At 36.8% G+C, this 27,371-nt stretch overlaps 1 protein-coding gene and 2 long non-coding RNA genes across 8 annotated transcripts in view; 1 reads left to right on the forward strand and 2 right to left on the reverse strand.

Moving 5' to 3' along the window:
• The window catches only part of prex1 (phosphatidylinositol-3,4,5-trisphosphate-dependent Rac exchange factor 1), a 145,993-nt gene that overhangs the window by 112,114 nt on the left and 6,508 nt on the right, over positions 1-27,371 (reverse strand). The window lies entirely within an intron of this gene.
• LOC147842649 (uncharacterized) overlaps positions 1,577-27,371 on the forward strand; it is a 149,389-nt gene continuing 123,594 nt past the window's right edge. The window contains exon 1 of the long non-coding RNA XR_015497968.1: positions 1,577-2,147. This is a non-coding gene — a long non-coding RNA (uncharacterized LOC147842649). The remainder of the gene's footprint in view (positions 2,148-27,371) is intronic.
• LOC141375632 (uncharacterized) lies at positions 10,161-12,851 on the reverse strand. Its single transcript, XR_015497966.1, has 2 exons — positions 11,895-12,851; positions 10,161-10,748 (listed from the first exon to the last, which is right to left on the reverse strand). It is a non-coding gene; the product is annotated as an uncharacterized LOC141375632 (long non-coding RNA).

Here is a 27,371-nt window from a genome sequence, read left to right on the forward strand (position 1 = left end):
AAAAGGAAACAAAATATATAGAAATAAAAAAGATTGAAAAAAAAATATTAAAATGTCTTTAAATGAACTGTTTTTACCATTACCGTATTCAATGTGTTTTGGAATCAAAAAACACAATAAAAGTCTTTTTAAAAAGAATTATCCAGAAACAAACTGTACTGCATTTTTTTAAATAAATAAAATAAAAATCAGAAGAAAAAATTATTACAATTATAAGAAAATGTTTCAGTACAAATTAATTAAACACAATTAGTCAAAAATACTAAATAAATAGATAAAGTATATTTGCAATAAAATATATTTTACTATTAGTTAGTACTATTACTAATATTAACAAAGAAAAAAACATTTCCAATTATAACAGCCGAATATCTGAGAGCTACTGGTCACTGCAGGGTCTGCATCACATAGGAGAAGCTTACAGCATGAAATAGCTGCAGGACAGCATTAAAGCTTTTGCCTTTACATTTTGCATGGCGTATCTCAAGACTAAACCTTTCAAATGCAAGTGAGCCAGCTGATCTAGAGATAAACTCAGCAACTTCACAGGAAGAACATACCAACCTGTGAGGAGGACATGAGTGAAACCTATTCACTTTCGTCCAGCGCATCTCTGTCCTGAAAAGCCATTTCTGTCACACTTGCTGGCTCTTGGAGAGGTCAGACACTGAACGTCGACGGGCCACTCTAATGACCTCCTCTCACAGACGAGAGTCTTTCATTATCATGCAAACAGACGCGCCACTTAGTCCCTCTCTGATAAACAAACACCACTGCAACTCAATTAGCCAAAATTAGCAATGCCAATGTGCTGCATTCTGCAAATAAAACACATTAGATTTGCAGTGTATTAAATATCACAAAAATTCTCACGACATGCATATTTTCTGTGCACAAAAGTCTCAGAACTGCGAGTAAATGGTCTTTTTTTTCCTTTGCAGTGTGACTTTAGTTTGTTAGATGTTGTGCTGACCATTTTGTCAAACTGATAAGTGATGACATTCTGCTGCATGATGTGAGATAAATCAGCTAATCCACCAAAAGTGAATGAAACATGGCTACTTGTTTGAACTGCGCACTGCACAGACCATTTATCAGCTCAGTTCAAAAGCAAAGACAGCACTGTTTGAGCTAGTGTGAATGCGCTTACACAGTGCTGCCTGCTACACAGTGCTGTTTCAATTTGTTCACAGAGCTAATATAGACAGAACTGATATAAACCAAAACAGAAACAGCTCTGTCAATCTTCAATGATATGGAAAACTGCTGAAACAATGTGTAATGATCAGGTTTAAAGACTTTTCATTTCACAAAGCACCAATTATAACCATGGTTTTACTGTAATGGCACTAAAAAGGGACTATCAAATAGAATTTTGTTTTTGTATCATTTGATTAATGTATTAAAGGGAAGTTCATCAAAACAATAAAAATTCTGACACCATTTGTCATCGCTTCCTCCATCTGTTGAACACAACAAAAGATGCATTTGGACAAATATTGGAAACCAGTAATCAGTAGCTATGATTTGAATCACAGGTGTGAATTAAATTTATGCGTAAAACAGGAATATTGCGTTTCCATGAAATGAGTCGAAGAAAACAAAATGGTCACTTCCTGATTAACTGGCGCCAATTATCAAAAGTAAAAACGGAATTTGCAGCAGTAGGATCGAGAAGCTGTGTTAATCTTTTCTTTGTTTAATAAATGGCTTGTGCCTTAGAAGACAAATGCCAACATGAATGCGTGAGACGTGGAGCGCAAACGCTCTTGATTCTGGAGATCATTAATAATAATATTATAACACTAATACTGAAATGGTTAAGGCATTTAAGAATGACCAAAACAACATTGTAGATGTTTTACAATGTGATCAGCCTGATGGTTTGTCCGTTCACATACATTTTTATCACCACATGATATCTTATAACAAAATCACATGACCTTTTTAATGCCCGTACTAAAATTTGTTCAGTAAAAGTGTTTCTATCGTAGTTTATGCACATCTTTTCTTATCAAACAAAACAGTTATCCTACTCAGTTATGCACATATTTTCAAAACTTATACGTATATTGGCATTTCCATTAATTGATTTTTATGCACATATCCAAAGTGTGCGTGAAAATAGGTGGATGCAAACATAGCTAGTGATTTCCATTATCATAGTATTTGTTTTTCCTCCTATGGTTTACCCGTTTTGAACATTATACACCAGGGGTTTAGAACTACGGGTTGCGACCCAATACCAAGTAATGAAAGAGTTTCTACTGGGCTGAAAGAACAAAAATAATACTCTATATGAGCTAATAATAATAATAACAATAATACATTTTATTTAAAAGTGCCTTTCTGGCAACTCAAGGAAAACGTACAATAAAACAAGAGCAATAATACAAAATAAGAAATGATACAAAAGTGAACGCAACAATAATTTAGAAACAATTAAGTATTAAAAGGCACCTTAAATAAATGAGTTAAGAGTCTTTTTTTGAACAACGTAAGGGACTCAATGTTTCTGATGGCAGGTGGTAGTGAGATCCCACTTTATTGTGAGTTACCACTTTAAGAACCAATGTCTATATGTGTGAACATGGCAGACCGGATGCCCGAAGCTCTGCACCACTCCACTACTAGAATTCTAAACATATGACAATACGAACACACGGTATGAGCAAGTGCATTCATTTAGAGTGGTTGTGCAAGAATAAAGAGGTTAGGGGCTATTCACATTTGATGTATTTTGCGCACGCAAGTTTGTTATTCTTGTTATTAAAAACAAATTGCCATTCCTGCGCACCTCACACGCGCTGCTCCTGATCCCAGTTGTTTACATGCACACCGATATGCACTGACATGCAAGTTGACAAAACTGAAGTTCATATAATATGAGGATGATGTTACTTTGACTAAGCAAGATTATGAAGCAGAAAGGAGGGATAATGAAAGTCAGCAAAGTAACTAGGACATCAAAACATTAGTTCTCGTTCATGAGAATATATTTTTTTAGATTTTTATTCTATAGAACTGTATAATTATATATTTATGCAAAAGTCTGAGAATATTACACCAGTTGTGTCTTTACACTTTTTTTTCAGTTATATTTAGGATGGATTTCTGTTCTTTATTTAGAATAATAATAGTATAATAATAAAAATAATAATAAATGAATTGTTATATTTATTGAAAATAAATATATTTAAATGTATTTAGAATAATTATTTTAAAATTATATTTTCAAAATATATACTTAAATATTTAAAATACATTTAAAGTCAGCCACATAGTGTCTTTATTTCTTGGGGGAAGGGGAGGGGGTATGTTTGGGGTGGTTTCACTCAGGGTGCCATTTAAACTAGAACCGCCACTGGCAACATATTTACAATGCAGCAGGTCCATCACCCATCTTTATTAAGATTTGACTACTACAACTTGAGTGGGAAACAGGGCTAAACAATAAATTGAAAAATTATCATTATTGCAATAATAGCATATGCAGTATTCATATCACAGGAAAGTGCAATGAATTCAATTAATTTTATGAATCAAGCATTTGTTGTTAATCCATATCAGATTAGGCCTTTACTATCTTCATCCCCACTCCTCCAGTAGGTGCTGTTATGTGAACCTAGAGCTCAAAATAAAAAATAATGCTTGATGACAAGAGAGGAAAATGAAATCAGCCAATAAGGTCAAAAGGTTTTAGCCATTTTTAGCCAGTGCTTTAAAACTAAATGTTTGCACCTTGACATTGTTCTTTGTTAATTAATTAGCTCAGAAAAATATCTATTACCTCAGGGGTGTCCAAACTCGGTCATGGAGAGCTGGTGTCCTGCATGTTTTAGTTTCCACCTCAAATAAACACACCTAAACCAGCTAATCAAGCTCTTTCTATGATAAAAACTTTCAGGGAGATGTGTTGAAGAAAGTTGGAGCTAAACTATGCAGGACACTGGCCCTGTTTGTTGCTGCATGCATTTGTGATATAGATGTAATTTCACATATATAGTTAACAACACCGACCAACCAAAATCCATGGCCTTTACTCTGTACAATTCAAAATGTTTCACAAAATATCATATGACTTGCACTTTCACCTAGATAATAAATGTTGAGTGCAAGTAGGAAATGAGAATATTGTTATAAAAAAATGATAATAATCTTTTTAAAGAATAAACGCCTAAATCAGAGCAATGGATGAACTGAGGTGAAACTGGTGAGCAAGGAGGAAATAAAGTTGAGTTCTCTTTACGAAAAACAAAAAGAGGAAGGATGTGACTCTAGATAGGAAACGGTGCGGTGTGAAGAAGCTTTGTGTGGCCAGCGCATAGAAATAGGCCACATGCATGCCAATGTACTGCTAATACAGCGAAACAACTCGAGGCGGTGTAAACCTGCATCTGAGTTCTGGTAAACGCAGAAGTGCATCTCAGAATCGCAAATCCATTCGACACACTAGCTGAGGTAATGGCTCTGCCTCAAAGACTTTCAACCTTTGGGGAATAGTGTGCTTGTAGCTATTCCTGACGCGAGGGAAGTGAAGCTCCCGTTCTTACACACAAAACATCACTGTACAGAGAAAATCATAGTGAATTTGATCATGCACAATAGTCACGTCGCTGGATCTGCAATGTTGAGTCTTGATTATCATTTGCATGTGATTTTGAGGCCTGTGACTGTATCAGGATTTTAAAAGCATTCAGGTATAAGAAATTATTGAATTATTCACACAACAATGACTGCAGTATTATTTTACTTTTGATTATTTAATTACTGTACCTGAATTAGGGTTGTCACAAGACTGGAATTACATTCCTATCGGTACTGAAATTTTAAAAACAGCAATTTCCCGCTAACATTTGAGCACAGTTGAGCACATGCCTAAACACTGCTGATTTGCCATTGTGTTTTCAACAGAAATAACTATGATTGACCATGAAGGTTCACCAAACTCACCACTGTGAGTAGGGCTGGGCGATTAATCTAAATTGACATTCAAAACCTATAATCAATCAAATTTTTACAGGTCATTTTTTAAAATTACTTTACATATCGGAAACTCACATGACACCACTCTGTTAAAGATGATTTATACTTCTGCATTGAATGCACGAGTATGGTTCGGCGAAGCCTTTACATGGGCCCATACCGGCACACCTCCTAAAAATATAACTTCACATTGGACGTTTGCACTGCAATGGCGATGATAGAAAGCTGAGGCAGAGATGCCTTGAGGCGGCATAATTTCTATTATAATAATATAATTATTTACGTGAAATTTCTTGTTTACAGAAGATTCAAGAAATGCAGTGTTTAAAATATTATATACAGGACATACAAGAGTTTTTTAATTTAGAAGAGATACTGCTTATTTTCTACTTTTTAAAACGTTACAGATAATTAATTTTGTTTCCAAAAGTGCAAGCTTTTTTTTACTTTTGGTTTTAGGCAATGTGTGTTCTAATTTCAGTTGTTCAATGTTGATGTTTAATAAATAATCATTGATAGTGGATAATGTGTGTTTCCTTCAATTATTTTTAAATCAAGTAATGCACCCTTCATTCAGAAATCTCTCACTTGTAATATGTGAGCATATTTATTGTGCAAAACCTGTCAGTGAACGATGAGGGCCAAAAACAAAATTAGTAAATAAAATAATAATTTATTAATTTGTAATAGAGTTCAAATGTTCAATTAATGGAAATTTTTTAGCAGCCCTAGTACTGTGTGTAATCACAGATACAGGGAAACTGGAGCATTTCAAAGTCACGAGGATCCGTAACCATAACCTCAAATTACTGTCTCTTCAGAAAACAAAAACAAAAAAATTTTGTTTGATTTGTAACTTTTTAGAAATTTTATTTATCTATGCCTGTGTTTATTACATTTTAGATGCACCAACAGCAGGAGTGGGCAATTAATTAAGAGGCCACATTTGACTCTGGGGTGGTTTTAGAGGGCCAGGCTAAACTTAATTTCCAAAAAAAAATTATGATTTCTGTAAAACTATTTAATAAACATTTATAAAAACTTTAAAAAACTTTAAAAAGTTTTTAAAAAGTTTTAAAAAGGATACATTTTACACAAAAGTATTTTTAATTAATTTAAAGACCAAAATTACAATATCAACTTCATACAAATGCCACAGGATTGTTTGGTTTCTTTACCCTATTAATAATTTATTATTTATCAATAATTTATCATTTATTTGTTCCTTCATACAATCATTTTTCTTACGTTCAATGACAGAATTCTAGCCTGTATTGGGCGGAACAAGTGCACTGAAGTCAGGTTGATTGTGAGGTGGATATGTGATGTAATGATCAACACTGAAAGAGGATCTGTATCTTGATTTGTTAAATCATTAATCTGAGGCACTTAGTCTACCTTAATTACTGTGTAATTCCGTATAAAGTGTGAAGCTGCCTGGCACTCTGAAATGTTTAGACTTTAACTCACTGCTCCTGGAAAATGTTAGCGTGACATGCATGTGTATCCCTTCCTATTTGTGCGCTGAACCTGCGTGTCTTGAAATAACGAAACTGAGCGCACAAAAGACCCTATATGTAAAAGTCCCCTTTTGTTGATGTGCAAAATCAGACCTGCGCATTACAAGACCCTATTTGCAGTTGAATTTAAATTAAATAAATACTTCATGTAGGTCATTCAAAGAAGTCTAGAGGGCTGCATTTGGTTCAGGAGCTATAAAATGCCTGAAAGGTCTGACCTACAGAATTATCTAAATTAATTTACAATTATTAATTTTTTCCAAATAATCAGGTAATCTGGTGAAATTGAATTCATATCGCAATATATATCATCACAAAACATATCAATGTTAGATTTTTTCAATATCGTGCAGTTCTAAATCCCTCTATCAATGCTAAAGGGATGGACACGTGATTGATGTTCACTGCCATCTCACGGTGCTGGACATCAAACCCACCAGCCAGAGTGACAGAAGGTCAGACGTGGGCAACAAGCCTTGTGTTTGATGTGAAGCGGTCAGGCAAAGACGGTCAGACAGTAAGGTGGACCAAACCAGACTGGCCATATGCTGTCATGGACTTCAACCTCTCCCAACAGGACTGAGGGTCAAGAGCCTGCTGCCATCGCTTCTGCCACCAGCAGCCGTCAAGACCAGCTCTGTTCTGGTTGACCTAGCAGTGCCAGACCTCAGACGCCAGAAAAAGTGGACAATCGCTTTCTACTGGATTACAATCTTACCAAAAGCTTCATCAAATCATGTCAATGCACAAAAAATGACTTGGTTAACTGAGAACAAATATAGTAGACAGTGAAACTAGGAGTAGTAGAAGTAGTACAGATACTATTTGATAACTTGAATATTGTCTTATGTGTCACTGAGATCCTGTTTTATCCACATGCACAAATGTAAAAGCACATGAAGTCTGTCACACAGGGCAAACACAGTGGCATTCTATTGAAATAAGGGACAAGTCTGGCTATTGCAAGCTGCTCTTTTTAAACCCGGTTGTGAAACTAGGGTAAACTCAGCAATTTCTTTAAACGAGACGGCCCCACAAAATTACTGACTAAAAGAAGTCGACGAAAAGTCTAGCACGGAAATGGAATGAAAGTTCTATGGCAAATGCAGTGTATGTAAATTAAAACAAAAATGCTAAAAATAAATGTTTATAAAAGCAAGTGAAAAAACTAAATCTTAAATAAAAAAAATACCCAAATAAAATAAAAATAAATAAAATAAAATCTGCACATTATTGGAAAAAATCTGGTATTGAGATATCATTTTTCTGCTATGTTTGATTAGCACTATTTGACAGTTTTATGGGGAGACTAACAGTATTCAGGATAGAGAAATTTATAATTACAAAGGAAAAAAAAAATGCTTTTCTTACTTTGTTTTGTCTTGTTTTTAGTCCAAATATCAAAAAAAGATTTTAGACCAAGTAAAAATACTATTTAGTTTTCAACATCTGAAAAAATAAGTGAAAAATAAGAGTTTTCTTTTTTTTTGGCTTGTTTTAAGGAAACTATCTGCTAGTGGGGTGAGTGAAATAATCTTGTTTTCACTTAAAAATTCAAAAATTACAAAAAGATTATTTTTTTTTGCATAAATCACATAAATTATATATACTGTGTTTCCCAGTACTGGGTTGCAGCTGAAAGGGCATCTGCAGCGTAAAACATGCTGGATAAGTTGGCGATTCATTCCGGGACAAAGCCGAAATGAAAATGAATGAATAAATAAATACATTGATTAAATACAATACCGTGGCTCTTGGTCAACTATAATTCAGACTGGACATTGCATAATTTTGCGATGTGACTATTGTGAATGCGCACATTGCAATATCAATGCTGAAACAATTTATTGTGCAGCGCAGAAGCATAATATAATTAATATAATATAATATAATATAATATAATATAATTATATATATAATATTTTATATATATATATATATATAATATTATATTATATTATATTATGATATATTATAATATAATGATATAATATAATATAATATAATATAATATAATATAATATAATATAATATAATATAATATAATATAATATAATATAATATAATATAATATAATATAAAGATCACATTAAAAGATTGAAACTTCAGATATCAAATCAAAATCAGGCAAAAAAAAAACACAGGAGACTGGGAGAGTGTAAATTGCACCACAATGGAAGCTACAGATGAGGGGAAAAAGCAGAACTGCAAAAGCCTTATAGCAAACTTCTAAGCCTTGACTTTAACATGTGATTCAAACTTATCGAACTTAGAAACAGAAGTGAGATGTTCAAAAAACTGGTGTACTACAGACACAGAACAATGTGTACAAGTTATTAACCTAAAACTTACAGGTCATATCAGGGTCAAATCCATTATTATCTGGTAAGATAATCATTTGTTAGTTATTTGGATATATAGGGCATAATAAGGCATCTTTTACAAATAATGCAATAAAGTGTGAATTCATGCAGGATTCCCTTTTTTATCGTTCATTTGTAACTAACAAGTTATAAGCATCTCTCTATCTCCTTCAGGGTACGACTACTGTATATTGACACATCAAATTAGAATGTTTCTTATATACACATATTCACATTAACAACCACAAATATACTGTAGTCTTCATCAATTGTAAGCAACATTATTTTAAATAGATTTTCTTCACTGTATGTAAGAATACATATAAAAATGTAGTATATGTACACTAATACATAAGAAAACAGAATTGTTTTCCTCAATATTGCAGTAGACAGCAGACATTTCTGCAGACACAGAGCTTTCCTAACACTCAATTTGCCTGACAGCCACTTTCAATCAGCAATAATTCTACAGCAGCAGCAACAATGATGAGGAGTTTTAGATGCACAACAATAAAGTGAATTCAAGTTTTCTGAAAAACTAGGACAGTTTGATGGAAAAACATTGTAAATGATGAAAAGTTCAGAAGAAATTAGGTTAAGAAGGAATATTAAATGTTTTCTGCATAAGTCTAATTATTATGCATTACTAATATTACCAAGGTTTTTGTCTTCAATATAATATAAAATATACATATAGATCACTCTCATAGATATTCAAGAAAAAATAAAATGTGGTCATTTTTTGCTTTCATTTTAACTATGAACTGTTTGCACTGTAATGCTAGGCATGTTTAATTACACTCATTGTTTTTCATCAATCTTAATGTAACAAACTGGATTACAGATTCTGAAACTAGACTTTGCAATCACATTTCAGTTTAGATTGTAGATTGTAAGAATCAATATCTATATCTAAGCACATTGAAGACTAGACGCCAGACACGCCGCACCCCTCTACTACTAGAATTCTAAACATTTTGTTTTCTATGAGGGAACAAACACTGGTGCTGTAATCAGCATCTGTTTGCGTTTTTTTAATGCAGTGAGTTCATCACCTATCATTATTAAGATTTGGTTACTAAAGCATGAGTGGGAAACATCTCTCTCTGTTATGGTAAGTCATCAGTTAAATATCAATAGTTTGTTATTGCAGGAATTTGTGATATACATGTAAATTTATATTCATTGTTGACAACACCTACCAACCAAAATACAACTATTGTCTCATGCAATAATAAAATAGATAGGTAAAGGTCTGGGGCTTTATTTGCAATGGATTAGTATTTATTGATTTTTATTTTTTGCTATATTGTTATATTTGCTGTTGTTCTGAATATTTTAGGTTTAAATCACCTGATTCAATCTGATCTAAGTTTAATTCAAATGGAGTTGGATCTGCTGATGCCTTAACAATCTGCATTGCAATTTGACTGATTCAACAATAGTAATTGGCTGCAAGTAAACATACTCTGTTAAAATAATTGGGTTAAAAATACCACAACATATAACCCAACTATAGGTTATTATAGCATCTTCCCAACTGTGGGTTATTTTAACCCAATGCATTGGGTTATTTTGATTAAATGTTATTTTTGTCATTCTGGTATTACCTTTGCTACTATAACTAGTACTACAATTAATTTTATTATAATTGTTGTGTAAATAAATAACATACAGTTTTCAAAAATACTGAAAATGCTTTATTTCCATTACACTTTAGTTCCAGACACTTTTGTTGAAATAAATCAAGAATCACAAACAATGAAGAAACAGACAGTTATAAAAGGCAGACAGTTACAAACTGTGCAAGCAGAAATCCTCAGCAGAATATGGAGCTCTGTGTGCTGTAGAGGCTGTCCAGCAGCTGCAGCAAGCTTCACTAAGGCCCCGTTTACACTAATGCGTTTTAGTTTTAAAACGGCGTTGTAGAATGAAAACGATCCGCGTCCACACTCGCGTTTTACCCAGCGTTTCTGAACTGCTCTCCGTCCACACCAAAACGCTGAAAACGCACATCACGTGACCACACACACACTTTGGCAAGCGCTGCAGCCCATCTACCCAGATGAGAGCTCTGCTGGTCGGACTTCTCATCAAGCATCTCCCGCTGGATCTAATCTCACTATATTTATTAAACGGGATATTTCATTCATCTTGTTGTCTTTATCTAACGACATATTCCCTGACTTTGGTCATTGGAATCTATTACTTGTTCTCAGGTAACGTGTTTTGGTTGAGCGCAAAGAAAAGTTAATGATTAATGTAACCACGTAGCCTACATTCTGTATATTGACTGATCGCTTGCCTTTATTTCCTATAATGTATAAACTTATTGTATGCTATACTTTTATAATGGCCATTATCGATTATTAAAACTGATATTTAGCAAAAGAGAGGGTATGTTTCGTATTTTCACTGAAATTGAAAGGAGACAGTTGTTATCGGCTCCGTTTAGTTATAAATATCCACACAGTGAAGATGACGCTCATGCAGCACAACGCCTCAACATTTCTGCTGTCTGTTTAGTTGTTAATATTAAAATGAAAATAGGCAGTTCCTTATATCAAGTTTACATTTTATTGTTGAGAAAGTGAAACAACGTAGCCAGGGTGATGTGAATGAAGTTATAAAGTACACTGTTCCCTGTGAAGATTGACGCGTGTCCTCGGTATGTTTTCCATATCAAACTGAGAAAAAGAGATGCAGCCTTGATCACACTTGCGAAGTCTGAACTTACATGGAGAAGATTCAGGACTGAACTGTGTGTTAGGCTACTTACTATTCAGGAAAAGCCCCAATCAGAGAGGCGAATGTCTGCAGCCCCGCCTCCATTTTCAGATGTCTCCGTCTTTCCCCATCCACACCGAGACGGAGCAGCAGCGTTTCAGAATGAAAACGGCCTCTCCAGCGTTTTCGAAACGCTCCGTTTTCGGCGCTCGAGAACTCCGGCGTAGTGTGGACGGATAGCGTAACCGTAGCAAAACTTATGCGTTTTCAAACTAAAACACATAAGTGTAAACGGGGCCTAAGGGTCCACAATGTACTATACATTTTAACCACATCCAAACGCTTCTAAAAGATGGTCTTGGATGGTGAAACAAATGTAAAAACACAACACGGAGAGGTAATTTGATTAAAAAAATAACAACAATATTGTTGCGTTAGAGCTTAAATAGACTTTATAAAGCAAAAACAACATTACGCATGCATATTAATACAAATTTTTAACCCAACTGATTAAGTTATTACATAAATAACCAAATAAAGTTTAAAAATGACCCAAAGCACCAAATATTTAACTTAACTGGTTGAGCTATTAATAAATAACCTAAAAAAGGTAAAAAAAAAAAAAAATAGCCCAGCAAAGCACCAAATAGGTTTAACTCAATCATTGGGTTAAATAAATAACTCAATATTTTTTAGAGTGTAGCTACAATAAAAACTGAACATATGATGAAACAATCACATCCGGTTTGACATAATGGGTAGTAGTAAGTGACAGGATATGGTTAAAATTTAGGATGTCCCCTCCATCCAGGACATCCACACATTAAATCACCCGGTCTTCCTCCATTTAAATGTCTCAGCACATGTTAAGCATAGCAGCATCCTGTCGCAAGTTGATTTTCCCGCTTTAAACAAACACTGCTGTTTACTTGCTGGTACTTCAGTGTTCATTGAACACTAAAGGGTCACAGAAGAACCACCCGAGGTTCTCCAAACCACACATTTGTCCTCTTTCTACAGTGCAAGCGAGGAGAATCTTTACAACCCGAGCTGGTTCCCACAACGTGAGCAAGAGCAAAACTTACTGAATCTGATGCTCACGCTTCCTGTGAATGCCCAGCTAAAAACACACCCCGGTCCTTCTAAAGAGCCCTTTCATGGCTCTCTGTGAGAATCTGCCTCTCTGCTAAAGAGTATGAAGTAGTTTTGGACGCGAGGAAGGGGCCATTTTGGCCAGCATGGCGTGAAATCGAATAAATAAACCAAGAGGGAAGGGGGGAGAGAGAGGGGGAAAAATCCTCTCTTTGTGGCCGCGACCCAGCTAATGGAGACAAAGAGCCCAGTAGCAGGAGGATGAGGTTTGAAAGAGGGGATCCGAGCTCAGCCCTCTTTCTTCGTGACTCTGATTCCCCATCACCCCTTCAAGCAGTGGCCGCTGCAACAAAGTCCTCTTTGAGTTCGGCCCCCTGTCCCGCACTTCCGCTATGAGGGGCTTCAAAGTTCATGGCTGTTTGAGATGCTCACAGGGGTGGAAATGAGCCACGGCACCACAGGAGAGGGGAGAGACAGACAGAGATGAGGGTGACAACAGTAGAGACACTCATAATTGATATGCTGAGCAAGAATATGCTAAAGAGCATGTCAAAAACCAAGATGACACTCCATGAAGATGATTTTCTGAACTATTTTTAAAGATGTTCTGAGTGTTGACTGACTATGCAATTTCACCACTATAGTGTTAAGGTTTTCTGTATGTTTAGTTGATCTAGATCAGGGCTTCTCAAAGTCCGGACTCCGGTCCGAATCCAGACCACAAGGGTATTCAATCCAGACCTGACTCTATTTCATATTGCAAGACATGGTTAAAGGATTCAAATGGTGGATTTCCTTTATTGATAAATGCATGAACCTTGTAAATCAACAGATTAGTTGTTTGTATATTAGGAGTGTCACGATTTCGATTTTTGATCGAAATCGATCGAACTTTATGCTCAATTTCGATTATCGAATCAAAAAATAGAATCGTCGATGCTGCCACGCCCCCATGTCACGTCAGCTTGGATTGCCAAGCGGGAAAAAACAGGCTTGTTGAAGTGCTTGTAAAAGCAGAAGACCCGTCGACAGAACTTAAACCCTCTCCTCTTTCAATGAAATCGCCGGTGTGTAAGCATTTTGGATTTCCAGTGAGTTATGTTGACAAGGTTCATGTTGTCGACAAAAAGAACTGTTTTGCAAGCTCTGCTATGAACGTATTACGTACGGTTTGTCCGATAGACAACACCAGCATCGTGATCCTCCACCCGCCCCCGTTGCAAAAGTACACACTCAGGCCGTTTACACTGTCTTTGTTTTTAAAAGGCATTTTAGAACGACAATGATTTGACATCCACAGTGGCGTGTAGCATTTCTGAGCAGCCCTCCTTCCTCTCTACCTCTGAAAATGCACATCACGTGACCACACAGACACAGCCATGCGCTCGAGAGAGCAAGTCCAGGCAGTCAGAGGACTGCTTCAATCTTTCACTCACTTGTACTTAGTCATTTTAGCGAACACCTCAGATACTGTTGGCTGGTTCCTGTTGGTTGTGCGTCTTTTTTACCGACGCCATTATAACAAAACAGATCACTGCCTATTCACAAGTGCCGCAGAAATAGTGATTGACAGGTGTTAATTATGCGTGTATCTTGCCTTTATTTATTTACTGTATGATTTGTTTATGGGTAAAACAAAGACCATGCAGGTCAGGTAGTTTAAACGGTAGGCTACAAATAATTAATTGGTCATTAATTAATTAATTATTTATAATCAAAAATCGAATCGAATCGTGCCTTTAGAATCTAAAATTTTATCGAATCGAGGATTTGGAGGATCGTGACACCCTTATTGTATATACATATATAGAAAAAATTAGGGCCGAAATAATATCGAAGGCAAAATATTCCAAGTTTTCCTGTGTAACTGTTGTCATGAAATACAGTAATCATACAAGGCTTCATGTGATCGAGCGGCTAATCACGCACGCGCACCTTCTTTAACGCACCTAAGCAAAATGATCATTTGAATAAATTAAGATGTCGGCCACACGGAAAAGAAAACTTGGAGAGAATTGACAGTTCAATATCAATTATTCCAGACCTTTGACTTTTCAGATTTGTACCTTTTTATGTAGATATTGAGAACCCCTGATCTAGAATGTAACTAAGAATTCTAGATGACTTAAGTTGGCTATAATTGTGGTGCTAGGTGGATGGTGTTTTAGATGGTTAGGTGGTTATTATGGTTTTAGGGGTGGATCTATGTGGTTGCAAGAATGTTCTTGGAGGTTGTTACCTTGTTGCTATAATAGGTCTAGTTAGCTGCTAGTATTACCAGAATGGTCTTGATTCTAGAAGGTTGATAAACCTTCGAAAGCTTCTGAGGTCTGATTTTAGGTGGCTGCTAGAATTGTCTGTGTAGATGAAGTGCTTGCTAGTGTTTTGCTGGGATGTTCTTGGTGATTCTAAGAGTTTGTGCCCTCAGAGTTCAATATTCCTTTTTCCTTTTTATTTGGAAAATCTTAATCCTAAACCTAATAGCTATAGTAAGACTGTTTGTCTCAGAAAAAACTATTTGAATAACTTTAAGACAGTCTTTAACTGCTCAGATTCTGCATGCTTCCTGTAAGAGCGAGATGTTTACATCACAGCTCCATTCACAAGAAAACCCAAGTGTATGTGACACCAAGCTATTATTAAAGAGTGTAAAAAGAAAATCCAACACTGATTGATCGTTGGACAGTACTGCTACAAAAGCTTGGTGCTGACATGTGGTAGTCCAGATAAGATCTCAGTCCAGATTGGATTGGCCATCTGGAAGGCATTTGGGCTCATCTCCATGGAAGAGCGACTGAGCACATGGAAAGGTGCCACGAGAGCCAGGGGTTCATTCACAACAGGGGATAAAGGACACAGTGGACCCTGAGCTGGCCTATATGACAACAGCAGACAGTAATAATTATCACTTCACACAGAGAGATGCTTGCTTGAGTACTCAAACAAACACATACAATTTAATTACCTCTGGAGTGTACTGACGTATAATGGGATTTCTTTGGCTCTGAACAATCGCAGCAGCTTATTTTGTCATTTACCACAGGCTTATATGCGAATTATCTAATTTCCTGATGTGTCATTCCTCCTTTCCGCTAGAATAATGGATCCAATGTCACTGCAGCACTTTCAACTAAAAGTGTATAATCATCATGCCAGTATTGCGTCATTGTGTCGAACACAGAATTTCTGTAATTTCTTCATCAGTGATCATCTAAAAGGTGGCTTTGGTGACTGGACAAGAAGATTCTCACTCACCACAAGAATTAAACCTACAAAATTGCATTACATCCGATGTCTTACGTCAGCCGTCAAGTTATGGCAGATTGAAGAAACTATTGAGTTCATTCATTCCTAAAATAAATAGGAAGTTCTAACTGGACACATAAAAATGGACACATTTCCCTTTGTGTCATATGAAAGATGTTTAAATATAATTCAATATTCTCAACCATCTTCATGTAGATCTTTTCTACGTAAAGCCATAAAAATGACAAAAAATATACTAATACTATGGTTCTTCCTTGAAAACAAGTCTATGTTGTCCTATAAAAGATTTCAGTCAAAATGTCAGCTCATTCCTCTTTAATTTTACTTCTTTTGGTTATTTCTTTAGCAACAGCCTGTAATCGATGTTACATTTGTTTAATCTATAGTATTCGAGTCACATTTGCTCTAGAAGTGGTCAAGAGTGGGCAAGCTCAAACCTTTTTAGACCCAAATGTATTGTATTTGTACCTGTGATTTCTCCACTTATTGACAAAAATTCATTTTAAGACCAGGTATAAGCAGGGCAAAACATCTACAAACATAAAATTAATTCCTGTGATCTAGGGCTTCAATTGATCTAGTGCAATTAATTGAAATCATACTGAAATCACGACTTGAACATGCGTGATATTTAAATCGCCTTACTGCACGATTTTTCCACAGTATGCTATTTAAACCAATCATAACGCAGCGTACCTAAACAGAGTGTGAGAACAGGACACTGAGCTTAATGGCAAATAGTGTTCAGCACAGGAGGACTTGGTGCCCCTAAAAAAGTCAATATCTGTGGTGTGGGATTATTGTGGAGATAAGAAGGCTGATGTATCGCAGAATCAGGTCATTTGTAGACCTGTCAGTCACATGTTGCATCTAAAAGCGTGTGGAAATCATAAGGCGCAACGCTTCCTTCAGCATTTAACGCTATTTGCACTCACGCTCTTCTGTCATTGCTCGGCGACTACAACCGCGTTTGGGTGTTCTGTGTTTGTCTAAGGTAATTAGTCTACTAATATTCCATACTGTATATTCCATACAAAGTATGAAGCTGATGGACCACTTCTTGTCACGTGACTCATGGTGCGCTTTCAGCATTCTGAAAGTAGAGATGTTTTCAAATGGGTGGGCATGGAATATGCACGCACGTCACTCACAATATGCACGCAAGCCGGGCTCCTCCATTGGAAATAACGAATTTGTGCACGCGCAATATGTGAACGGCCTATTTCACTGCAGCCTCACAAAGAGGTCTATGATCTATGAATGGTAACAAACAAAAAAAAAATCTGTTGACAAGTAGAAAAGTACACGCAACTACTTCTGACATGTGGTCAAACAGAACATTGGAGCACACTTTCGTTCTGCCCACTCAGAACTTTTCAATCTGTCTCTGTCTCTCTGTCATTTTAGTTTGCGGAGTGTTCTGTATTTTTACAATTATTACTTTGTTGTTTTTATAATAAGCTACATGGTTTTCGCTACATTCATTCCTCTGTGGCGGGGCGTCGCACCAAAATTCATCCCGCCACGGCTACATTACAGCTTTTCATTTAAAACATTCAGTCGTTTTTTTAATAGCAGTTTTTTATCGCACCAAAACGTATTAAAAGGTAAGTGAATTATAACAGTGCAAACTTTTCTGTAACTGTAGTGGTGCTGTGCGTTATTTGTTTAACCCTTAAAGGTTACCTGCTGACTGACTGACTGACTGACAGACAGACAGGTGTGTAATGCATGAGGCCAGCAAACACGACGCAGCTTTGAGTTAAGATAAACGCATTTTCCATAATTATACTGTAGAGATAAAGGTCTTTGGCTCTGCATATTATGACTTTGTCTTTCTGGAGTTTATTTTATGGAGCCATTTCACTTTACTTCAGAATGCATTAATACCGCTCTGCAGGTCTATTAGAGACATAAATATTCCTAGCAAATCTAATAAATGTTGGAGACATACTCGTTACATAAACGCACTAAATCGCACATCAGCAGTGTTTATTTGAGAGTGCACAAGAAGATCTGCACTTGAGCAGCGTATATTTGAGGGTGTGCAAGAAGCTTTGTGCACAAACAGAGAAAATCGCGTCATTTTATTTGAGCTTAATGTTAGCTCTAGAAAAAAATTTGATTTTTTAAAAAAAATTTGTGTTTAATTTCTGGATATTTAAAAACAAATTTGAATAAATGCTGAAGTTAATATCTTTTTAGTTCATTTCACACTCACTGCACTTTAGCGGTAAGAAGCTACAATACAGATTATTGAGCTGAAGCTCGACTACAAAATCAAATCGAAATCGCAAAACTTGTCAAAAATAAAATTCCAATTTGATGTTTTCCCTAAATCGCACAGCCCTAGCGCACACTCACACATACAGTCTATTTATTTGTTTTGCTATAGGTTTGTTCTAGAGCCAATTTGTTACACCTTTATTAGGTGATTTTTTTCCTCTTATATCCGTTTCAGAGACATGCTACAGGTCTTTGATATAGACTAATAGCTTTCCTTTTGAATTATATTTCAGAATCACTCTGTAAAACCTCTGTGTGTGAGTTAAAATCATGATTAAAATTGAAATCGCAATATTGTTCAAGAAAATCACGATAGATTTCTTTAGCCCATATCGTTCAGCCCTACTGTGATCCCAAATACTGAATAAGAAATCTGTAACACACATTTCTGGCAATAAGGTGACTTCTGTTCCTTTCTCTTATAGATCTTATCCAGTCATCTAAATGAATGACTTCACAGTTTAAACATGCTTTAGATCAAGCTAACCGGACCGATTCCATTTCCGAGTGGACTCCAGTAAATAATTCAGTTCCAATCGGTTAATCTGACACAGTCCACATCCATCAATACTGCACGCTCCTTTGTTGGTCCAAGAATGAGGTAAGTGGGATAAGTTAACATCATGCTGTTCATATTTCTTTCCTTTCAGGAGCAACTGGAAAAGCCATACGTCAGAAGATCTCACCCAAAAGACATCTCAAGAGTCATGACACTTTGGCCGGCCTCTGGCCAAAAACCACAGGGGCAATTCCCTCTGGAAAACTGAGGAATTCCTCAGAGCTCTCTTGGTCAATGGGGTCAAAGGTCAATATGGCCTTCCATTTACTGCTGCCTTTCCCCTTTGCAAAACATGCCTCTCAAGTAGGCAGCTATTGTCTACAGCTGTAGAAGTAATGTTTGTGGTGGGGTCACAATCAAGGCTATTGATGCTCAGAGCAAGAGAGAGTGGAAAAAAACACTTGCATTGCAGCTAATTCAAGTAAATAATCACCACCCTCATCCCACAGAGCCATCCGAAGAAAAACAGACCTCATGCATGCACATAAATCCTCATCACCTGAATAATTAAACAGCCAAGAACAAAAAACAGACTCAAAGTGGAGTTATGCAAGTGTCGATTTGTGCTGCAAGCCACAATCCGTCGTTTATTGAACATTTCGGGAACATCTGCTAAAAGTCTTATCCCATGTGCCTGTGGTCTGCATTCCTCTCCTCCGTCTGATAGCGTTCATAATCTCTAACACATGGCTTTGTTTGCTGTCTGCTTGTTTGCAAATGATGAGGAGGTGTCAACAGGCATGACTTCTTCACGCAAGTGTTTGTTCGGCGTCTAGCCAGGTAGATGTGATTAAATTTGAGGTGTAGATTCAGTTAGTATGCACAGGTGACATCGGTGACTAATTATATACTGTTCATCAATGTTTTCTGTGTTTGATATCTGAATGAGCTAAATTCATCAACACCTCTGGCAGAGAACACAGACGACTTTATCAGTTTCATGCTGTGCTCTTGACCTCACAGTGACTCACCAATCAGCCGGTTCTATCTTTGACTTTTAGCTCAGCTGGCTTAAATACTGAATATCAGAGAAAACATCAGCAGTTGTGCTTACTCACAATATTTGTCAGACCACAGAAGGCTACGGGAGGATTAGTCTTTTGCTGTTTGTTTTGAACAAGATTTCACTACTGAGGAAAAATTTTGAACCTGAAAACACGCAATGTTGGCGATTTGCCACATAAAGTTCAGTTTTTTTCCATTTACCAGTTACCACATTGACTGACTTAGCATTTTGTTGGGACATTGGTTAGTATTTCTGCAGCATTGCACCATGTAGCAAAAAAAATCTTAAAATCTGCCTAATTTATACTTCTGCATTAAGCGCACACTTATGGTCTGACACACCCTTCGTACAGTCGCATAGCCCTCGCCGTGGCTGACGCTGACGCGCACTCAAAAAATTTCATTACACGTTGGAACGACGTGAAGCACAAGCTTTGTGATTGGGCAGATTGGTAGCTGTGCCAATTGTGAGTGGTGCTGAGAGCCGCGAGCCCGATGGATTGAATGTTTACATGTTTTAAGTCCAATGAAGGAGCTCCAGATGTTTTGTGTTTACCTAACGATTAACGTTGTTGCACATTGCTGGTTCCCGTCTCTGAATGAGTAAGCTTTAGCTACTTGTACATTAAGGTAGCATTCAGAAAAAACAAAACATCTGCAAAGAAACTCGATACAGAGGAACATAACAAAACCTACTAACAGCTAGCATTTCGGATGTGTTATTGCTGAGCAACACAAACAGCATACAAAAGTATAAATTCATGACTATGCGCAAGGCATGCACCATGGGTCATGGTGATCGCTCGATGCAGAAGTACAAACAAGCCTTTAGCCTTATCCTAGCAATCAGTAACAGCATTCTTATTTTAATTCTATATGCATAAAAGCTCTATAGCTTTTGTGCAGTGTGACCCTCGTTTTACTATCATACTACCATGATAATTATTGAATACTTCAGCTCATCCATGTACATGATTTCTGCAGGAGTCCTAATGGATGCAATGAAGACAACATCTCCCATGATTAGGGTTGGGCACCGAAACCCGGTGCCATTATAGCACCGGTACCTTTGTAACTGGTATGCAACGGACCGAATCAGCATATAAAATTCGGTGCCTAAATTTATATGCTGCGTCAGAAAAATGCTGAGTTTTTTTTATTTACATTCAACGTGCGGTATCAAATTCTATTAAAAGAGCACTCTTTCACCAGTCCTTACTTAATGCTCACATCAAATACCTCAATTAGTCATGGGGGCATGAATGTAATGTTCCTGAATGAAAGTGAAACTGTAGTTAAAGTCAAAAAATGTCAAATAAAACACCTGAAATGAAACTCTGGAGGAAACGTGTGGTGACGCAATGACGTTAAACAATCTATGTACTATAATACGTAAGACGGGATCATGACAGGAACATTCAAAAAGCAACTCGTGTAAACATCTTAATCATATTATTGTCTTATTCAGATTAAGGGAAATCATTAAATTATATTGTACTATTAAAATAATTTAAAAAAAGATTTTGTCAAAAATAAAAGAGTTTTCTAGAGTCATCCACCATAATTTTATGGCTCAAAAGTATCAGTTCAGGCACCATTTTAAAAGTATCAATTTAGCACCGGTCTCGAAATAACCCCAAACGATACCCAACCCTACCCATAATTCCCCACTCAGTTACTGTGTCATCATTGTTTGTTGTGAATATGCACTCCCTAGTGGAAAAACATTCATACTGTGCTTGTAAAGCAGGGGTGTTTAAACTCAGTCCTGGAGTGCCGATGTCCTTCAAAGTTTAGTTCCAACCCCAATTACACAGACCTGAATTAGCTAATCAAGTTCTTTCTAGGTATACTAGAAACTGTCAGGCAGGTATGTTGAAGGAAGTTGGAACTAAACTATGCAGGACACCATCCTCCAGAATCGAGTTTGGACACCCCTGTTATAAAGGCATGAAATGGAAGTTAAGATTGTCCTTTCTTCACTTATCATGATGTACATCCAATTGACAAGAGGGACACAAACAAGACACGCACTGTTAGCCTCATCCTAAAGTCATTCCATATTACCAGAAGTGAAGAAAAGTTGTTTCGAGGAGGAAGGGAGGGTTATGGTATTTAATTAAAGATGAAGCACTAGTATATACATATAAAAATAAAGAGTACATTTTGATTTTAACTGCACAAAAGCATCTAAATGTTTCTTTTGGCAAAGTAATTTACAAAATTCCAATGATGCAATATGTCCTTTATGTTGCATACTCTCACTGCCAATACAGTGTATTGCACTTCCCCAATTAATAATTCATTGATTTAGTAGTAGATGTTCTACAAGAACTCAGTTTAGTTTGGGCTGGAGGGCTCCTAAGGGTGAAATGAACATATTTTCCCCTGTCAGCTGCCTTTGACGTCATAACACGGGACAGTCCCTAGTGAAAGCTTTGGGACTCTGTGTGCTGTTTGGGTGCCATCATCCAATCAGTCATTGTCCTGTGCCTCTCGAGCGATTAGTCACATTACAGTTGTGACTCAGGTGGCTTCAAAAAAATAGTCCAGATTCAGGCAAGTGGCAATGAGATGGATTATGAACATCCTTGGGTGTAACAGACATCAGCCGAGTCATCAGAAAAAGCTCAATCTACAAAAGCACTTTTCCTTCGAGCGATACGTTATCAGAGTAGAACAAGAGGAAACTCAAGCCCCCTTTCAACAAAACCAATCGCTCATCAGCATTAAAAATTAAGCCATAATTAGCAACATTACTCCTGTGTGTGTTTGATATCAGATGCTAGAACAGGAGGAAAGGTCTGGCCAACAAACGGAGCTCAGTTTTCAAGAGATTCCTGAAATTCCTGGTGCTGACTTGTGCCTCGGTGCCGTGGCTTATAACGCATGACTTGGCGTGACTAAGACACTTGTAGTTTGACACTTTAGAGGGTAGAGAAGTGTAATGAGGAGAGCTTGCGGCAGTCACGGCGAGAGCTCACAGCTACAGTCTGCTTTAGTACAGGTGGCACTGCTGCCTCTACTGATCATCATCAGTGCTACTGAGCATCTGGAGGGTCAACGGGGGTCAGTGAACCTGACGGTGGCATACAAAACGCTTAGCGCTAAATCTTCCATCTACACTTCTAAATCACATTGGGCATATCGGCCTCAAAGACTCTTTATACCTATTTTAGTGTAGGCACATGAAATCCTAAAAATAAACAAAAAATACTATTTTACGCACTGACAGCACACCTGCTGCGAATCCTCTCAATGCAAACACATTAAAAACACAATGCAAAAAATAATAAAATGTCTGCATTTTTTCAGGTGATGTTTGAAAGGTAAGTTTCTTTGTTTGTTTATTTTAACATCCTGATTCCCTTATGTTTAGCCAAGTCTGTCATGTTTTAGGGTCCCCTTGAGAAATTTCTGTTGTGCTATTTGAAAGTGTCGTGAGAAAATGCAGCACATTTTTGTAAATTGCTTTTGTTGTGAGAAAATGCAGTGAGTTTCATTAATCTGATTGCATTGTGAGAAAATGTACTGCGTTTCAATAATTTGTTTGCATTGTGAGAAAATGCAGCGCGTTTTTGTAAATTGTTTGCGTTGTGAGACAACATAGTCCATTTTATTAAATTGTTTGCATTGTGAGAAAATGCCGCGTGTTTTTGGAGATTGTGTGCGTTGTGAGAAAATGCAGTGAGTTTCATTAAATTGTTTGTGTTGTGAGAAAATGCAGCGCGTTTTATTAAATTGTTTGCATTGTGAGAAAATGCAGTGCGTTTTTGTAAATTGTTTGTGTTGTGAGAAAATGCAGCGCCTTTTATTAAATTGTTTGCATTGTGAGAAAATGCAGTGCGTTTTTGTAAATTGTTTGTGTTGTGAGAAAATGCAGCGCCTTTTATTAAATCGTAACTTTTTTGGTCAATAAATTAATTTGTATTTAAATAAGTAAATACAGTTTAATAAAGTTTAATCAATAAAGTTGAGCTCAATCTGATCTCATACTCTAAGGCGCTGCAAATTCCTGTGCACTGTCAAAATAAAAGCTAACAAACAGATAATCTTGTCAGTCAATGCCATTAACTGAAAAATATCAAATAATGAACAATATATCAGTCCTGTCAGTTGGGTATAAACATGTAGTACTTTGACATGCAGACTGAAAGAGGCACAAACAATCTTAAGGTATGATTCACAATTGTCAATGGAAGTTACATCTTACACATTAAACACAGTTTATTTAAGCCAAGGATTGTTTCCATAGTTTAGTGAGCACAGACGTGTACCCCGCTGAGCCATATGGCTGCTGGGGTAGCTGGTTGTGACACTGTAGCGAGGATCAGGTCTATAAAGCTATTTATAACCCAGAAAACCTACACTTGCGCTTGCCTCCTGCAAGAACTCAAACAGAGACATCATCGGGCAAGCAGGAAGCACCAGGTCTACTTCCTCTCACTGCTCCTCCATCCTGTTTGGGTGAACAGGCTCTTGTCCTCAGGAGCCCAGCTGGGCCACACGAATTAACAACAGCTGGACTGGCAGCAAAGACATCAGAGGGGCACCGATCCCAACCCAACGCAGGAAGCGGATCCTTGGTCAAACGCAAACACTGAAGCTCTTACATTTAGGAACTGAAAAGGTAATTAAATCCCAGCCTCCTACTTTTTTTGCCCCTAAAAAAGACATTTAACCCTCAGGTTGCTCCAGGGAAACTTTCCTTGTAATTAGATTTTCTTGATGGGTTAGAATGTCTGTCAAATGGGAGGCAACTAGAGGGATTAACTATTGACTTGTAAATGCTGTGACATGTTTGATGAACTAAAAGCTTGCTTTTTGACTTCAGATTAACAATGATTAAAAAAAACATATTTGTATTGGTATTTTTTTCAACATACAGTACAGACAACACACAGAAATGCCAACTAGCTCAGCCGGGGCTCGAACCACTAACCTTCTTGCTGTGAGGAGACAGTGCTACCCACTGTGCCACCAAGTCACCTACAATGCATTAACTAAATACAAAAATGTTCCTGCATTTTAATTCGTTCATTCATTCATTTTATTTTCGGCTTAGTCTCTTTATAATCAGGGGTCGCCACGGCAAAATGAACCCCCAACTTATCCAACACATGTTTTACGCAGCAGAGGCCCTTCCAGCTGCAACCCATCACTGGGAAACAACCATATACACTCATTCACACACACTACGAACAATTAAGCCTACCCAATTCACCTATACCACGTTTTTGAACTTGTGGGGGAAACCAAAGCACCCAGAGGAAACCCACGCAAACACAGGGAGAACATGCAAACCCTACACAGAAACACCAACTGACCCAGCTGAGGCGACCTTCTTGCTGTGCGGCGAACATGCTACCCACTGCGCCACCGTTCAGCCCTATATAAATTTAGTTTGTAAATTCACTTTGGAATATTAACCAACAAAAATTTTTGGTCAAATAAATGCCACTTTTTAAAAAAAAAAATAAAATAAATAAATATATATGTGTGTGTGTGTGTGTGTGTGTGTGTGTGTGTGTGTGTGTGTGTGTGTGTGTGTGTGTGTGTGTGTGTGTGAATATAAAATCAATAAAAAATAAGAAACTTTATTAATTCCATAATAAAACATGAAATGTTAACATTTACATTTAAATGTGTAAATAAAAATAAATAGAAATTTTAAAGTGATTATTTAAATATAAAAAATTGCCAATGTAAAAACAATTAACAAAAAAAAGATAATACAAAACATCAAAGCAATAATAAATAATTAATTTAAAATGCCTACTTTGAAATGAAATAAAGCATTTAGCAACAGTTTTTTCTGTGCCAATTTGTCAACCAAGTTTCAAAATTCCATTCGACAGGACCCTCATGGGAACAATTAATAAAATCAATTTCTGAAAACCACTTCTTTAAGTGCCACTCAAAGTAGATGTGAAATGGACAGTCACTGGATAATACGACATAATTCGCAATTTTATAGGCAGGGACTTTCAGTATCTATGGATTAATATGTGACCCTAAATCTGTTTATCTCTGATCTAAAATTCAAAAATGACAGAAAAAATCTGGGCACGATGCCTAAATAGTACTCTCAAGGGAATCTCTGGTTCTGCCTGCCGTTTATGAAATTACAGCCTGGTTTATTTCTTTGAAACTGACACTGTCCTTTTGTAGTATCTATTTGAGAGTCCTTGTTGAATTCCGCAGATAAACAAACGCAAAAGGAGACATTCAGCGTGCAAACAAAGACAGTCCTGAAGTCTTTCAGATTGATAAAAGTTTTCCAGGGATCTAACATAAACATCTGAACAAATTCATGAAGCAATTATACAGTCTTCCTACAGTGGCAGCAAGTGATGTTTGGCTTTGCTGTGCCCCTGACAAAAGAAAATAAAGACCACCTTGCATGGCCGTCATGAGTTGAAAGCCAGACGTCTTTGATATTGATCTCAAGCACAGCCTTGTTTTTTTACACAGAAAGAATGAAAGATGAAGTGGTTTCCTCTCTCTTTCACCTGATGCACCACCGCCCGCTTCGCTTCACCTGCGTCAACACATCTTGACGAGAGACCGTCAGGTGCATCTGTGGGGACTAATTTGATTGGACGCGCTTCACTTAATGCTTCCAGATCAGATAACATCAGATGCACCGCTAGGGAGATCAAACCCTCTGAGACTCAGCAGATGAGAGGAGCCTATGATTCTTCCCATATGCAAAGAACAAGAACTAGGACAAAAATTCATCCTCTCCCTAAAAACCAGAAACAGTGTCTTTCCCTGAACAGTACTGACGCCATCAATTGGCATCTTCTTCACAAAGCCACTGTAGTATTGGAGCTTAACGAACCAATATGATTAAGAGGGACTGTTATAAAACTGGTTTAATAACTGTAAGGCTGCTAACCCCTCATTGGCATGTTTGCAAAACCTCTCCGGTTCCTTTTGATCCTGTTAAATTTATCCCTGGATTATGAGGTTTTGAACTAGGGAAAATGCACGAGGGTGGAATGTAAGAAATGCATTTGGGAATTCGAAATTACAGTGGGAAAAAAATGTCTTAATTTACTGTAAGTTTACTTATTTGGTTGACTTTTTACTTAAAACATGGCGTGAGGTGAGACTAGCGAGACAAATGACAACTGCCAATGAGAATCAGAATATCTGTGAAGGTTTTCTCTAGAGATGTCTCGATCAGATATTTAATTTTTTTTGTCCTTAAATTCGAGCCAGCCATTTGATTTTGAGTATCTACCGATACCGAAACCCGATCCGATACTTTTATAATACTTAAGAATAAAGAGGAGTGAAGAAACGGATCCAGGATGTTCCTTATTTTATGTAATCCTTATTTTTATGTAATTAATATTTTAACATTCAACAAGTTATCAAACAGAGCACTTCTGTAAGGTAGCTTGAACTACTTTAGTGCAACAGTAAATATAAAAGAAAGAAAATCTAATATAAAAACAAATGGCACATTAACTTAAAATACCCAACAGGCAATCCCAAGTTTACATATCTCACAGTCTGTTGTGGCAATGTCATCGTTATCAACTTTATAATACCTCC

Source organism: Danio rerio, chromosome 8 (genome assembly GCF_052040795.2).
Source record: "Danio rerio strain M-AB ecotype USA chromosome 8, GRCz13ab, whole genome shotgun sequence".
Taxonomy (NCBI): domain Eukaryota; kingdom Metazoa; phylum Chordata; class Actinopteri; order Cypriniformes; family Danionidae; genus Danio; species Danio rerio.